At 46.9% G+C, this 10,284-nt stretch overlaps 1 long non-coding RNA gene across 1 annotated transcript; it reads right to left on the bottom strand.

The window, feature by feature from the left end:
• Nucleotides 1-2,936: 2,936 nt before the first annotated feature.
• Nucleotides 2,937-4,623, bottom strand: LOC309529109. The gene is made up of 3 exons (XR_014218082.1): nucleotides 4,439-4,623; nucleotides 3,273-3,399; nucleotides 2,937-3,156 (listed from the first exon to the last, which is right to left on the bottom strand). It is a non-coding gene; the product is annotated as an uncharacterized lncRNA (long non-coding RNA).
• Between the last annotated feature and the right edge of the window lie 5,661 nt (nucleotides 4,624-10,284).

Below are 10,284 nucleotides of genomic sequence, written 5' to 3'. Positions count from 1 at the left end.
ATGGTCTCACTTGCTATAACACACCTTCCAGTGTCCCTGTGTGAGGAATGTGCTAAGCAGGGTTTGCTTTCTCTAGTTCAGGGGTCACGGTTTGGAAGAAAGCTTGTTCTGCCCAGCAAATCCTGCAAGCGACCCACCTTTGACTTATGGAAGAGAAGAGTTGCGATGGGCAGGAAATATAGTTTGGCAAGGCTGTGTTTTCTTGGTACTGTTGGCTTTGTCCCCAAAGTGCTATGGAAAAGATGTAAACTCCATAGCTGAGAAGTAACTAAGATAATATAATAATGAGTTCTGCTTCTTCTTTGTTTTGGGAAAAAATATGCTCTGAAACGGTACATATTTGTACATAAGGCAGAAAACCAGAAAAAGTACCGTATTTTTTGCTCTATGAGACTCACTTTTTCCCTCCTAAAAAGTAAGGGGAAATGTGTGTGCATCTTATGGAGCGAATGCAGGCTGCGCAGCTATCCCAGAAGCCAGAACAGCAAGAGGGATTGCTGCTTTCACTGCACAGCGATCCCTCTTGCTGTTCTGGCTTCTGAGATTCAGAATATTTTTTTTCTTGTTTTCCTCCTCCAAAAACTAGGTGCGTCTTATAGAGCGAAAAATACGGTAACTGCCAAGCCCCTCCATCTAACCCTTTAGAGAATATGGGCACACATAGCACACATAGCCACTAGAGGGCCTGCCGTCTCTGTCAAAGATCTCTCTGCAGAGTTTGTTGCTAATTTTGCAAAACGTGCAGTTACTCAGCACTCTGTTTTCGGAATGCAAAAGTGCACTTTGTGCTTAAAGACATCGGATGGATTTCTGCATTGAGACAATCTAGGTTCTCTCCCCTACATAAATCATGCCTACTATGGGCAAACATTCAATGCAACTATTGCATAGTTCTGGCTGGCTTTTGTTAGAGGAGTCAATTAGACGTGGCCATGAAACCTTGCTCTTGGCCAAAGCAACTTTTAGTGGATGTTGCCCACACGCTTTCAGCTATAACTTCGGGATTGCTTAGCATTAGTGTACACATCCTGGGTTGAGAAAAATTGTATTTACAATTAAAGTACAATTCAGATACTGAGAAATATTCTGACAGAATAAAACAACCTGCGAGGGAGTATCTCACCAGTACTTTCACTACCCGCAGCATAAAGTAGTCTTTAAAAGAAAAAATCAAATCACCCCAAATGCTAAAATAAGTTTTTATTGGAGGAAAGAAAGCAGGGTGCGAGGAATCCATCGATGTGTGCCTCAGCCGCTCTGGGCAGCATCCGACACAAATAAAAACATAATAAAACATCAAACGTTAAAAACGATAGAGGCTGCCGTCACAAAGAGAACCGATAGAGAACTTACATAAGGACTCTATTTCTCGGAAAGCTGAATTTTGTTCTCAACACTGCATTCTAAATAGTGGCAGATATGCTGCGAATTTTCCCATATCAAAGCCCATCTGGATTCTCATGTCGTATATAAAGGAAAAAGAACACAGTTTAGTCAAACGGATAGAATTTTCTTACAGTTCTGTTACTCAATGTTTGCAGCAAAGATTACTGCTGTCGCTGCATGTTCCAATCTTCTTTGCATTACTAGGGCATTCGGCACAGAAGCACACTCCACCATTGGTGTGGCAGTTTTTCTTTGTAGTAATTTGCTCAAGAAGTTCTGTCCAAAACAGTAAATGCTTGAAAAAATGGCCTAAGCTTACTAAGAGGCAGGATAACTTAGTGTGTGATCTGATTATTTGCTTGTTTAAAACGTTTGTTTACCAATTACAGAATTCTTAGTTAATCGTCTTCCGTTTACAGATAAATATGTCAACTGAGTTTAAATAAATTAGCACATTCCCCAAACCTGAAGGACTTAGAGCAGCAGAACAATTTGGCCATTATAAAGAAATTCGGTCCTTGGTTTGCCTCCCCCCCTTCTCAGTTTGATTCCCTGGCACCATATCTGTATAAATTAACTATCCTATTAACTATCCCAAAATACAGACGTGCCTTCACACTGGCCAGATTGGATGTGATGCCCTCTGCCGTACTTGAGGGCAGATACCAAAAGTTTCCAACTGAGAAACGACTCTGCCCCTGTGGAGATGGCAATCTGGAAACAGTGGCTCATATTCTCCTGACCTTTATAAAGATCTGAGGAATAAGATCATCACCCCACTCTTACTTACCATCCCAGGCCGCCCGTCTGAGGCCACATTGTTCTTTCTTTTATCAGATCAAAATGATCAGACAACAGCAAAGGTTGCTAGGTTTATCGAGGGTGCAATGAGATTAAGGGCCACTATCTGAACGATAATCTTGGCAATTTGACTGCCATTTTTACCAATTGCTGTCCTTTTTATTTGTATATATTTTATTTGTATATATTGCTTGTTTTATGTTGCTATGGCCATTGGCTAATGCGAATAAACTTTATCTATCTATCTATTTCACAGATAAATGCATTTTTATGCACACTAGATTCCAGTATATCCATTTTTTGTATGTGTTTCCCAGCTGGAAAACTGCAATGCAAAATTCAGAGCAGTGTGAATTTCAAAGGATGGCTGTGTTTTGTTCCACACATTGTTCTGATGAGTGCATATTAGGCAGTTTCACCCCTAAATGAGAACAGAATCCCCCTTCTCCCCCTTGCAACTGAGGAGATGCAAAATAAGCCACTTCATGAGATATGTGCAGATTTGCTTCCTTTCTGCAGGCTGCAAGTCTGAGCTGTCCTTGGCACAGAAGAGAAGCGTCTTTGCTAGAACAGCCTGTACATATCCCCCCCCCCCGTTCATGCGGCCAAAAAGTTATTTATGTTCCGCAGTCCGTGAGGACTAGGGTAAGGTGGGCGAAGCAGTCATTTTTACAAAAGGTAGCAAGTGTTTGTTTTTCAGAGATAGGAGACTTCCTTCTCCCTTTATGGAAATCAGCACACACCACTGGTTCATATTCCCAACTACATTGCTTTTATTAGAAGAAGAAAATGCAAGATTTCTGTTAGACAACAATTGTTGTTCCCTTTTGGGAAGGTTGACTAGCTGACAAGCTCAAATGCACAAGGCTTCTGGGAGTGGCGATGAAGAAAGATCCTGTGTCACAGGAAAATTGCTTCAGGATTCAGAAACGTCCGAATCTTCTCCTGGGTGGATAATTGATGCCTACCCTAAGGGAACAGGTAAACAGGGTGAAGATATTCTGAAATATGAGAGGTTAGGATTCATTCACCCCCCCGCAATATGATAGGCTTGCTGCTGGTGAAGAGGGAGGGAGCCAGCTTACCAAAAGCAGCAGTAGATCTGGGACGGATCCTGAGGGCATGGTCCCCACAACTTTTCCTCCCTGTAACACTCCTTAAGATTTCTGCATACTCCATCTGCACATTTTTTTCTCCTGGCCTGGTTAAGACCTGGGGGTGTTTGAAGAAACAAGAGGAACATTGTGATTAAGGGCAGGCCTTCCCAAGCTGAAACACTATTCCAATATTGTCATGGAATCATAGAGCGGTAGAGGTGAAAGGGGAGCCCCAAGACTCATCTAGTCCATCTAGTTCAGTCTGGAAACCAGGCCTAATAATAATAATAATAATAATAATAATAATAATAATAATTTATTATTTGTACCCCGCCCATCTGGCTGGGTTTCCCCAGCCACTCTGGGTGGCTTCCAACAAAGATTAAAAATACATTAGAATGTCACACATTAAAAACTTCCCAGAACCTTCAGATGTCTTCTAAATGTTAGATAGTTGTTTATTTCTTTGACATCTGATGGGAGGGCCCTCTGCCTGGTTCCCTGTAACTTTGCTTCTTGCGAGGAGGGAACTTCCAGAAGGCCCTCGGCGCTGGACCTCAGCGCCTGGGCAGAATGATGGGGGTGGAGATGCTCCTTCAGGTATAGTGCGCCAAGGCAGTTATATGAGGAAGGGCTGAGGGAGTTGGGTATGTTTAGCCTGGAGAAGATAAGTCTGAGAAGCAATGCACTGTCCAAATCTCTAAAGGACTGTTCCATGGGAAATGGAGCAAGCTTGTTTTCTCCTGCCCTGGGTGGCAGGACTCAAACCAATGGCTTTAAGTTACAAGAACCAAGTTACTCAAACCACCGGCTTCAAGTTACAAGAAGGGAAACTCTGGCTGAGCATTAGGAAGAACTTTCTGATGGTAAAAGCTGTTCTGCAGTGGAACAGACTCCCTCAGAATGGGTGGACTCCCCTTCAGTGAAGGTTTATAAACAGAGCTTGGATGGCCACCTGTCAGAGATTCTTTACCTGTGGCTTCAGCATTGCTGTGGGCTGGACTTAGATGACTCTTGTGGCTCCTTTCCAACTCTATGAATATATTTCTCGGACTATGCAATTAAAACAGCAAAGAACCCTCCCACCCCACAGGGTTGATGTTTCCTGCTCTCCCACCTGTAGGCTGAAGACGGGTGGTCCCCAAACATCTTACCTGGCAATAGAAGGACGATAACAACAGACAGAAGGAAGGTGATCTTCATGGCTGAATCTCAGAGCTTCCGGAGCCTCAGTGTTTCCAGAAAATGGGGAAGAGAGGGAATGACGAAGGAGGAGTATTGTGGGAGAACGTCAGGTGGCTTTTGCGTATTCTCTGCTGGGAACAGAGCATCAAAATCTGAGCGTGTGGGGGGGGGCCTGCAACAAAATGTTCCCACTCCTTAAGAAGAGTATTGTTCAGGGCTTCATCCAGGCTAGAACAAGAGAGTTACAGTGTTGCTCAGGCCTTGCTCTCTGTGGCGTTTCAGCAATTGGTGTGGGTTGTGTGTGTGTGCAGTGCTGGATTTACGTATAAGCTTAACAAGCTATAGCTTAGGGCCCCACTCTCTTGGGGCCCCTCAAAATATTTAAAGGGAATTAAACCTGGATGTACATTTCCAAAATATAAGATACAAAACAAATAAAATCAAACCTACATAAGCAACAGTGCTTGGTGTTGTGTAGGCTCCTATGATGTAAATAATGGGCCCAGCCTGTTCACCTGCTCCCTAAAATATCACTGGTTTGCTCCTTTCTATATATAGGGTGCCTACATTCTGCATGGACTGGTTGCATGGCCACATGTACAAATGGCTTTAGATATCTATTATGTCCATAAATGACCATATAGCATATATTCAACACAAAAAGCAGCAACAATTTGTTGTTGACAGGATAGCTGGACATATAAAGGGCCCCATTACCTTCAGTAGCTTTGGGCCTCATCCAACCTAAATCCGGCCGTGTGTGCGTGGAGAAAGAAAGAGGTCAGGTACAAAGGACTCTTCCTTACCCCATCCACTGAGTTTTTATTTTGTTTCAATGGAGGGCTCAGATTTGGGACTGGCTTCTAGGAGGGTGGTGGCTGTGGCTCTGGAGAATGGGAAATTTGGGGAGAGTGGAGAGTGGAAGCTGTGTACAGTCTAGTGTTTTAAGCCTTAGGGAATGGGGGGCAGTCACGGGGCCTTGACACACAATCACCACTTGCTGTATGGAGGAAAAGGTGTGGGGCGGTCTAATCAAGGGGAGGGTTTTCAAATGGGCATTGAGTAACCACACTTGTGGATCTTGTGATCTGGAATTAAGGTAAAAAGCTAAAGGAGCCCTGGATGGTTATGTCCAGTCAAAGGCGACTATGGGGTGTGGCTCTCATCTTGCTTTTAGGCCGAGGGAGCCGGTGTTTGTCCACAGACAGATTTCCGGGTCATGTGGCCAGTAGGACTAAACTGCTTCTGGCACTACAGGACACCATGGCGGAAGCCACAGCACATGGAAATGCCATTTACCGTCCCGCTGCAGCAGTACCTATTTATCTACTTGAACTGCTGTGCTTTCGAACTGCTACGTTGGCAGGAGCTGGGACAGAGCAACGGGAGCTCACCCCATCGCAGGGATTCAAACCACCCACTTTCTGATCGGCAAGCCCACGAGTCTAAGTGGTTTAGACCAGTGTTTCCCAACCTTTTTTGGGCAAAGGCACACTTGTTTCATGAAAAAAATCTCGAGGCACACCACCATTACAGCCCCGTGACGTCAGCGCGCAGCGTCACGCCGGGAGGGACATGAATTGCTAGCAAATTACATAATCACCTCCTTGAGGGCTGGCTCATCTTCTCCGAAGGCAGAACCCCATTAATTAACAGCACAGACTCACACCATAGCCAAGACGAGGGGGGAAAACCTCAGTCATGCACAGTCGTGCACATGTGGGGGCTAAATGAGGACGAAGACCGGGCAGAGAGCAGGGTTCAAATCACCCCACCTGGCCAGGACAATCCCTGGGTACTCCCTTGGGCCACTCGCCTGACCCACCTCGCAGGGCTGTTGTTGCGAGGATAACACGGGGAGAACCACGCGCGCCCCCGGGAGCTCCTTGGAGGAGAAAGCGGGCGATGAATGCAATGCACGAAATATATGAGAGGCGACCAGGTTTTGCAGGTGAGGGCCCCCCGCCAGCCTCCGCTTCCAACACCCGGTGCAACGACGCCGAAGTTTCCCCCCGGGCTCGGCTCGGGGAGCAGCGCTGCTCCCCCCCGGCTCCCCTTCGCCCTCCCGGCTCTCTCTGCCGGCCACTGGGGACCCCCCTCACCTGCCAAATCCGGAGCGCCAGTGGAAGTTGCATGTATGCATGCAGGGCGCCGCGTTGCCATTGCATTGCACTGCACTCCATGCAACGCCTGCACGCATGCATTGCCTTGCACGCCCGCCAAGGAGTCTCCCCGCGGTCCGATGCGTCCCCCCCGGCGCGGATGCAGCATTGCAAAAATAACCCCCCCCGACACAGCCCTACCTGGGAGGCAGCCTCCGCCTCTGCCGCTCCGCCTCTGCGGGGATCCCCGGGCTCCATCCTGCCACCCAATCTCCGCGGGGGCGCAGGCAGGCTGCGCGGGGTCTGCGCGGAAGAGCCCCTGCCCGCCCGGCCGCCGCCGCCGCGCTCATTCCATGGCCGGGAGAAGAGCGCTTCAAACAAAACGCCCGGCCCGCCAGGCCACGCTGGGACACGTAGTTCGCGCATCCCACGTGGGCGCAGAGCCCAAGGGCGAGGGGACTACGGATCCTGGCAGCCCCTGCGCCGGGGACGGAGGGGGAGAGGCCGGGTGCAGGGATGGAGGGACGGGTGGGCGAGCGAGTGAGTGAGTGGCAGCCGCCAAGCCTTGGCCGAGAGCCAGGAAGGGCCTCCCCGGAGGAGGAGGAGGAGGGAGGCGCAGAGCGGGAGGGAGGGAGGGAACCCCAGGGGTCATCTAGTGACGGTGCCCCAATCGAAAATTTGACATTTTTAATAAAAAAATCTTTCGATTTTTTTATTTTTTCCCGCGGCACACCAGACAACATCTCGCGGCACACTAGTGTGCCACGGAACAGTGGTTGGGAAACACTGGTTTAGACCACAGCATGTTGAGAACAAGTATGAGGATTCTGGACTGAGAAAAATAGCACCTAATGAATATGCCACCTGCTTGTTTGTGGGGCCATGAAAGAAAGTGATCCCATCAAATGATAACTTCACATGTGCCAGAACGTTGCATTTTTATGGTTTTAACTGTTGGGAAGAATTACGGCTAAAACTGGGTGGGTGGGTGGAGGGGAAGAGAGTTGAACTGAGTTGGCACCTATCTGTCTCGGAAGAAAATGGAGGAATGTGCCTTTGTGAGTGACGTCAGGCTGATGGATAGCTGCAGCACCTGCTGTGGTTGTGGAGACTGATGCAGGAGAGACATGTTTTGTTGCAGCTGGGGCAGATGAAGGCGTCCAGTTGTGCAGCTGCAAATGCACCATGGCTTTTTTCCTCTCTGCGCTGGAACCCCCTGGGATCTTCTACCGCTTAGCAGAGGTTGGGGGCTGGTGGGTGTGGCGTTCATACGGAGCTCCCAGTTGTTTCACGGACTATTGACCCATACACCACTACAGTGGTACCTCGGGTTAAGTACTTAATTCATTCCAGAGGTCCGTTCTTAACCTGAAACTGTTCTTAACCTGAAGCACCACTTTAGCTAATGGGGCCTCCTGCTGCCGCCGTGCCGCCGGAACAGGATTTCTGTTCTCATCCTGAATCAAAGTTCTTAACCCGAGGTACTATTTCTGGGTTAGCGGAGTCTGTAACTTGAAGCATCTGTAACCCGAGGTACCACTGTAATCCGCTGCCACCAACCAGTTTCTCCCCAGTAAAACACTTAGTCTCAGTCGGGTTCTCAAGTTAACAACGAAGATTGTAGTTTACTGCAAACACAAATAAACTTTAAATGCATTCGAAATGCTATTACCCTTTCTCCTCTTAGTTTTATTTTATCCTCTCTCTAACTCACTCTAACTCCTCCACCTCCCCTCACACAAGAACCAACTGCACTGTCTCTCTATTTCCAGCTTTCTTCTAACTGCTTTCCCAACTGTCTAAACCTCTGACTAAGCCTTTTTAAAAACAGGTAGGCTCCGCCTCTGGGCTTTTCTATTGGTCTACCTATTAACCCCCTCTCTCCCCCTGTACAGATATTTGCCAAAGAACGGGCAAATGCCACAGCGGGCCACCTTTGTACAGTGGTACCTCAGGTTAAGAACTTAATTCGTTCTGGAGGTCCGTTCTTAATCTGAAACTGTTCTTAACCTGAGGTACCACTTTAGCTAATGGGGCCTCCCACTGCCGCTGTGCCTCCACACGCAATTTCTGTTCTCATCCTGAAGCAAAGTTCTTAACCCGAGGTTAGTGGAGTCTGTAACCTGAAGCGTATGTAACCCGAGGTACCACTGTATTGCTGATGAGCTGAGCCTTCCCGATGTGTCAGGGCAGGTGGGGTGGGAAGAGAGAGCATTCTGTACCTTAAGCAAGAGCTTTGCTACATGCATCCGTTGGAAGGTGTTGAAACCTTGGAATGACAACTATACCTTTGTGTTTCAGTACCCTGAGGTAGAAAACTCCAGTCCATGCTTGGAAAACAAAGAACAGGTTTTGAAACTGCAGAGACCAGAGTTGAGTACCTGCAAAGAGGCAGGCCTCTCCTTTTGCAGAAAGCTGTCTAACGAATTTTAGAAAGTCGGTCTCTGCAGGGAAATAAGAAACAGTCACGAACCCCTGAAATAGTATCTGGTAAGGCAAAAGCATATGCAGTCATTAGGGCTGGGTTTTGTCCTTTGAAAACAGTGTCCGGGTGGAATTTAGGAAAATCGGTTAAGATGTCTGGGAAAACCCCAGAGTATTGGAAGTGTTGATTGTTTTTTTTTTTTTTTGCGAATTTCCAAAAAGATAGCTAAAGTACTTTGCAGAAAATGAGTTCTGCTTCTTCTTTGTTTTTTGGGGAAAATGCTCTAAAATAGTACCTATCTGCACATCAGGCAGAACAACAGAAAAAGTAACTGCCAAGCCCCTCCATCTAACTCTTTAGAGAATATGGGCATACATAGCACACATAGCCACTAGAGGTCTTGCCTTCTCTGTCAAAAATCTCTCTGCAGAGTTTGTTGCTAATTTTGCAATACGTGCGGTTACTCAGCACTCTGTTTTCGAAATGCGGAAGCCCCCGTATGGAAGGCTCTGTTAACTTTGTGCTTGAAGACATCGGATGGATTTCTGCATTGAGACTATCTAGGTTTTCTCCCCTACATAAATCATGCCTACCACGGGCAAACAATCAATACAATTATTGCATAGTTCTGGCTGGCTTTTGTTAGAGGAGTCAGTTAGACGTGGCACTGAAGCCTTGTTCTTGGGCAAAGCAACTTTCAGTGGGTTTTGCCCACATGTTCTTAACTATACAGTGGTGCACCGCAAGACGAATGCCTCGCAAGACGGAAAACTCGCTAGACGAAAGAGTTTTCCGTTTTGGAGGTGCTTCGCAAAACACATTTCCTATGGGCTTGCTTCGCAAGACGACAATGTCTTGCGAGTTCCTGCTGTTTTTTTCCTAAGCCGCTAAGCCGCTTATCAGATGATCTGATCAGCAGATAAGCCGCTAAAAGCCGCTAATAGCGCTAATAGCGCTAATCCGCTAATCCTTCAATGGGCTTGCTTCGCAAGATGAAAAAACCACTAGACAAAGAGAATCACAGAACGGATTCTTTTTGTCTTGCGAGGCACCACTGTATGTTCGTGTTTGCTTAGCGTTAGTGTACACATCTTATTATTTACATCCCACCTATCTGGCTGGGCTGATAAAAATTATATTTACAATTAAAGTACATTTCAGATAATGAGAAATATTGTAACGGAATAAAACAATCTGCGAGGGAGTATATTGCCAGTACTTTGACTACCGTTTTATTGGCCCGCAGCATAAAGTAGTATATTTTTTTAAAAAATCAAATCACCCCAAA

This window comes from Podarcis vaucheri (assembly GCF_965113315.1).
Source record: "Podarcis vaucheri genome assembly, chromosome: 3".
NCBI classification, from domain to species: Eukaryota; Metazoa; Chordata; class Lepidosauria; order Squamata; family Lacertidae; genus Podarcis; species Podarcis vaucheri.
The sequence above is the reverse complement of the archived record's forward strand: the minus strand, read 5'-3'. Positions and strand labels throughout refer to the sequence as shown.